This window comes from Lupinus angustifolius, chromosome LG05 (assembly GCF_001865875.1).
Source record: "Lupinus angustifolius cultivar Tanjil chromosome LG05, LupAngTanjil_v1.0, whole genome shotgun sequence".
NCBI classification, from domain to species: domain Eukaryota; kingdom Viridiplantae; phylum Streptophyta; class Magnoliopsida; order Fabales; family Fabaceae; genus Lupinus; species Lupinus angustifolius.
Window position 1 is genome coordinate 5410926 of NC_032013.1, and position 6632 is coordinate 5417557.

Consider the following 6632-nt stretch of genomic DNA (forward strand, 5'->3'; position numbering starts at 1 on the left):
CACCATTTTAAGGCGAGTTTCTTAATTCAAGTCCACACTTTTGAAATGAATATCTCCCAAGTTGATCTTACCACTTTAAAGTAAGTCATCTTAAGTAGATTCCATATTTTACATAATAGGTTTCTATGGTCATTTCAACACCTTCTTGATAGTATTGATCTCATACTTAAACAACAATTTAAAATCAACATTTCTTAAGTTACACTTACCACTTTAAAGTAAACTTATCTTATTAATGTTCATCCTATAACAAATCAATCATTCATTACTTCATAACACTTTAAGTTTATAAAGTCAAGACTTTTATAAGTCATCTTTTATCCCAAATCATTACTTGAACTTGAAAGTCAAAGAATATCATTTACTAATCAAACTTTTAAATCATAATATTTTAAAACAACACTTTTTCACAAAACTCATCCATAAACATTTTGGATTTCAAAGTTAGAAACTAAACTTTTCCTAAACACATATAGGCCATGATTTAGACCTAATGCCAAGGAATGTTTTGATTTATCAACTTATCATTAAACACTTTAAAGATTCATTTGATAATAAAATCATCCCCTTTGAAACACAATCAAACCTCAACAAAAAATATACTATTCTAAACTTGTCCAAGGCTATGGTTTTATAAGTAAAAATCAAGTGTAAAAATCCAAACTTTGCATGGTTAGAAAACTGTTTAAAGGTTCCTTTGATATACAAACCATCACATTTAACCATGTTCAAATACCAACAAACATTAAAAACAGCCCCATGAACACAAAGAGTTCATGGTTTCAAAATAACTTTCTAAGTTCAAGAAAATATATGTTTAGAGTTTTGAACATAAAAAGAGTTATGAAGATTATTAGAACATTTCAATGGTTGAAAATGTTCATAATATACATACAAACATCTAACAGTTAGATATTCATAAATATCTAATGATTAGATCTTAAGAGATGAAGAAATCAAAATGCAGAACTATGGAGAACTACCTTGAGAGTTATTTAGAAAATGCAAAGTGGAGAAAGAGTATGAAAATGCTAAGGGTTTCTTCTAAGCTAGGGTTGACTCTTTTAAAGAAAAGAAATCAGATTTTGGTGCGGGTAAAGGCCAAAGGTTTCTTCCAAAAAGTTGATTGTGTAAAAGATAGGTGAGTGATTTAAGAGATTTTGTGTAAGATGATATGTACTTTTGCTTGTCCAACAAGCAAGCCTCTTACATGAAAGTGATATGACCTTTTCAGCGAGACATTCTCGATTAAGCCATGCCCGAGTATTGTTGGCTAATACTCGGTCGGATATTAAAAATCTCCCGATTTCGGTTTATGGTTAGAACTTCGAAATACTGAATTCAGAGTGAAAAATATTTAGAAATGCGTTTTGAATGAACTTGATGTCCATCTTGACTCGAAATAATATTTCGAAACCAATGGCGCAATCGAAATTCGATTTCGAGTTACATAACTCAAAAACATGTTATTGGGCCGAATTCAGGCGAACTTGGGTCCGATAGCAGCTCATAAACCTTTCGTCTCAGAAAATTACGAAAATTTACCACAAAATAGAAAATCAGAAAGCAAGACCAACATTCAACTATGGTTTAGCCTAAATCAATACCGATTAATTTCTAAAATTAATCGTTGATAAAATAAATAATTAATGAAACATAATTAGAAAATTCACGGTGTTACAGTAATCGCATCAGACCGCATCAGGCTGCATCGAATTCAAAAATAGTTTTTAATCATAAAATAATTCACATCACAACGGCCGCAATCCGCATCGCAACGGGCGCAATTACAATAATCACAATCATTACCACAATCACAACTATAACCTCAATTTAAAAAAGTGGATAGTGATAACTGTTCTAAATCACAGTATAATTCTTTATCAGAAGTAAGTTGTCCTTTATCCTAGAAAACTAGGTTGTTTTTGAAATATTCAATAGCTGTTTCAAGTTAAGCAAGAAGTTCATCGTTAGATATGCTGGGCAATAGAAATACCCCAGTTTCACAAAAGAAATCCAAATCACACCATTAATTAATCTGATCCAAATCATTATTTTCTATTTGAATTGGTTCCGTTTCATCAGTTTAGTAATTCAAACAGAAATCACTTGCACTTGTACATTCCTTGAAACGTCTAAAATTAATATCATAAAATGCTAGTGCACTCATGTTCGATCCTCATCAGTGTTTACGCATCACATAAACAGTATAAGGTTTTGTTTCAACCCTGATCATGAATCTCAATCTTTAGATATCAAATAAAACATGAGAGGTTTCTATGTGTGTTCCTGAAGTGAAAACTAAATCATTTTGAAGTATGGTTCTGAAAATTCTAAATTATGCATGTGGGGATGGATACAAGTGGGATCACGTTCAAAAATAAATAAATAAATAAAGAGAATATATGAGTGAGATGAAATTTATGAAGCACTATGACACCCACTTGGACATGGACAATGTGCAAGATACTATGAGTCTATGACACTGTATTTATACTACGTATTAATTAGTTAAAACATTATTAAGGGGTGTTAAAGTAATTTAACATACATAATTTTTATATCTTCCTATATATCCAACTTCTTTATAAGCAATATTTTAAAATGAATGCGTTTGTTATGGTTCGAAAGTTGCAGGAGAGGAATTCGATTGAATGCATACATTAGGCAATTTTTGAATGAGAGGTTTAAAAAATACTCCATCAATTTTACTATAATTTTGAATGCACACATTATGCAAATTACACATCCTATTTGAGCATAGTAGAAATTATGCTATAATTAAACGCTTGTTCAATGTTTCTTCTTCCAAATATAGCAACTTACAAGCACTAATTGATACTCATTTGGATTGGATTCTAGATTATAATTTTTGAAAATATGAATGTTTTGTTGTTTTGTAGAATGTGGAACTAGAGCTCTTCAATAATAGGAGTTAAATGGAGACAAAAACTCATTTGACTTTGTTCTTTCAACAAGTTATGTTCATTATTTTTATCGGTACATATAAAGATTATATATAATTTCAAATGAGTTGATGTACACTGAAGTACATGCCAACATGTTAGTGTATATATATAATATCAAATAAAACTAAATTTATAGAATATTTAAGTTGAGTGTAATATTTATAATTGTTGTATAATGATGGAGCGCTTACAAATAATATTAAGTGCCATCACTTTACAATATAACCATTCTGTTTTATTATTAAAAATAATTACAAAATAACATAAGGATTATCTTTCATTTTAATTTTCCTACAACCTTTCTCCTTTTCTTGATCACCATTGTTGAAAATGATAGCATATAACTTAGGATATCAAGTTAGAAAGTTAAAAATGAAGTGACACTAATTCATCTCATTCTATACCCCTTATTGAATGATGCATACAATACCACATGTATATGCATTTGTGGCCAAGTAATAAAAAGTTTGATATACATAGATCGGTTATTTGATTAACCCAACTAATTAATTACTCTATGCTTTTCAGAATATAATATTAAAGTAAACAATATCTAAAATTAAAGAGAATTTAAACAAATCAAAAGGAATTTCTAGGATAGAGGTTCTCAAACATGTTAATAACTTAGTGTTTCCTATATCCTTCCATTAAACTTAAGTCGTAAATATAGACAATTTAATAATTGATAATATTCTCTCTCAAGCAAAAAAAATTCATATTCACTTGAAACTTACATATACTCTCGTAGTATAAGATTGAAGTGAATCCCTAACTTGATTTCTTGCCGATCTCTATATTGTTTTACACTTGTGCAATCATCTTTTTCTTTTTTTCCCCTAGCTATATTGTATTATGGACAGCATAATACAATACTAAAGTATTCTTCAAAAATAATGTTTGTGTGTCCATGATAATCATAAATGAAGGTCCCACTACTTTAACACTTTTTTTGGTTTCCAAGTGAACAAGGGATAAATAGAGATATGTATAAGGCAATTTATTATTTAGTGTTTTTCATGACAGCTACAAGATTAGAATAGAGTACTAAAGCACAAGTAATAAAGCATACTGAAACTTGTTAAGTGGCAACATTCTTTCTAATTTATATTTATTAATTATTTCTTAACCAATAACCATTATGGCAATGCTCTGAGATGAATCATAGATTCAACATTAATCATGGTCCACCATGCATCACTACCATTGATTTGGGATTAGGCAGTACAAAACTATCACATCATTCTCAAGTTCTACCAAGCACAAACTAAGTCAATTATCTAGAAAGTTTGTTCAGGATTCAATGCTTAAGATTCAGTTACCACTTACTCCTGTATCTATCACATCATTTTTTTTTGTTTCCAAGTGAACAAAGGTTAATTTAGCTCATAGCCTACAAGGTAATACATAATTACCACTGATATAGCTTTGACTTTGATGTGTCTCTAGACTCAACTGGCCTAAATTTAATGTAAAAAACACATTTTCGAGTTGTTTTAACTTGTTTTTTTTTTTATTGAATCGATTTTGTATGAGACTCAGTAATACATGATTTTATTGCTTATTATTTAGTGAGACTTACATCAACTTAAGAAGAAAGAGTGTGTTAAAAATAGTATTTAAGAAAATATTTTTTTATTAACGTTAGTAAAGAATAAAGAAGGAAGAGTGTAATGAATGCAAGTGTGAGTGTAATGAAGGCCTTATGGATTACATGAGCACTTGCAAAGCTCTGTTACATGACAGACAGAGATCCAACTCAAAGTTTGGTGGGTGGATTTATTAGCTTTTGAAGGGAAAAGTGTGAAAGTTTTGAGTTAGACTTACTTATTTTGATTTTTGGTTTTGCCATGGTTTATATATTCTTTAAAGTATGCAAGTTATTTATGTTTGGATTAGGATCTGGAGATATGTGAAGTCCTGGTTTATTTTCTTTTCTGTGTGAACAAGTTGTATTCTTCGTGTAAATCTAAATCTATTTGCAGCAGCAAGGAAACCCTCTCTACAGGTTCTCTTTCTTTTTTCCATTCTTAAGTTTTCAATTTCTCTACGCTGTGACGTTGTGATTTGTCTTTTTGAAGGATTGTGGCTTCATTTTTTTATCATTTTTCTTTCCATTGATCTTTGACATATTATGTTTGGTTCGCCTGGGAACATCTTATGTGAAAGTGTGAGGCTTATATGTATATTTTTCGCTCTTCTATTCTGAAAATTTTAACGGATGAACCACTTTATTATATCGATGTTGAAGGGCTTTTGTGATAATATAGAAATATGTTGTTTATTGGAAGCTTAACAATTATTTTTCAATGTATGTTCTTTAGTTATTGAGTTGCTTTATGAGTTAACACTAGAGTTTAACAACCATGTGTTAGATCAGCTGCATAGGAAGGAAGAGAGAAGGGAGAGGAGAAGAAGAAGAGAGAAGGGAGAGGAGAAATGCAAATGGAATTGATTATGGAGATAAGGCCAAAGGGCCAATACATATAGGAAGTTAAGAAAATACAAAAGACAAGACTACCCTTTACTAATAACTAAAATACATTTAACATTCCCCCTCAAACTCAAGATGCGTTAATCGAAAGCATCGAGAGTTTGTTAGTCAAGAAACGAAAACGTTGAGTAGAATGAGGTTTGGTAAACAAATCAGCAATCTGCAACGAAGAAGAAATGAAGGGTAAGGTGATGGTGCCATGTTGGAAGTCGGGACGTGTGAAGTGACAATCAATCTCAATGTGTTTAGTACGCTCATGAAAGACAGAGTTATGAGCGATTTGAATAGCACTCTTATTGTCACAGTACATGGGAGTGGGTTCAGGTTGATCAACACCCAAAGAAGCAAGTAACCAACGCAACCAAACTATTTCAGCAGTGGTGGTTGCCATAGCACGATACTCAGCCTCTGTAGAAGAGCGAGAAATAACATCCTGCTTCTTACTCTTCCAAGATATGAGAGAATCTCCTAGAAAGATACAGAAACCTGTAGTAGACTTGCGATCAGTAGGATCCCCAGCCCAATCAGCATCTGAATAAGCAGACAATGTCAAGGAAGAAGTTGAAGAGAAAAGAAGACTCTGAAACTGAGTGCCTCGAAGATAACGAAGGATCCGAAGAACAGCTGCCCAATGAACAGTAGTAGGAGAACTCACAAACTGGCTAACAATGTGCACTGCATAAGCAATATCGGGTCTGGTAATGGTCAGATACACCAAACTACCAACAAGAGTGCGATATAGAGTAGGTTCAGAGAGAGGAACACCATCAGAAGATGTATATCTAGCATTAGTCTCAAGAGGACTGTCAACAGCTTTAGTGTCAGAGAGACTAACCAGGTCAAGAATATCAGCAATATATTTCGATTGGGAAAGAAGATAACCCCTAGGAGATGAGGCTACTTCAATTCCCAAGAAATATGTAAGAGTACCTAAATCCTTCATCTCAAATTGTTCTGCTAGTTGCGTCTTCAACTTTGTAATCCCATCAACATCATCACCAGTAATGATCATATCATCGACATATAAAGAGATGATAATGCAACCATGAGGAGTATTTCTAACAAATAAAGCAGAATCATGTGGACTTGAAGAGAAGCCAAGAGAAGTTATCACAATAGAGAATTTCTCAAACCAAGCGCGAGGAGCTTGTTTGAGCCCATAGAGAGATTTT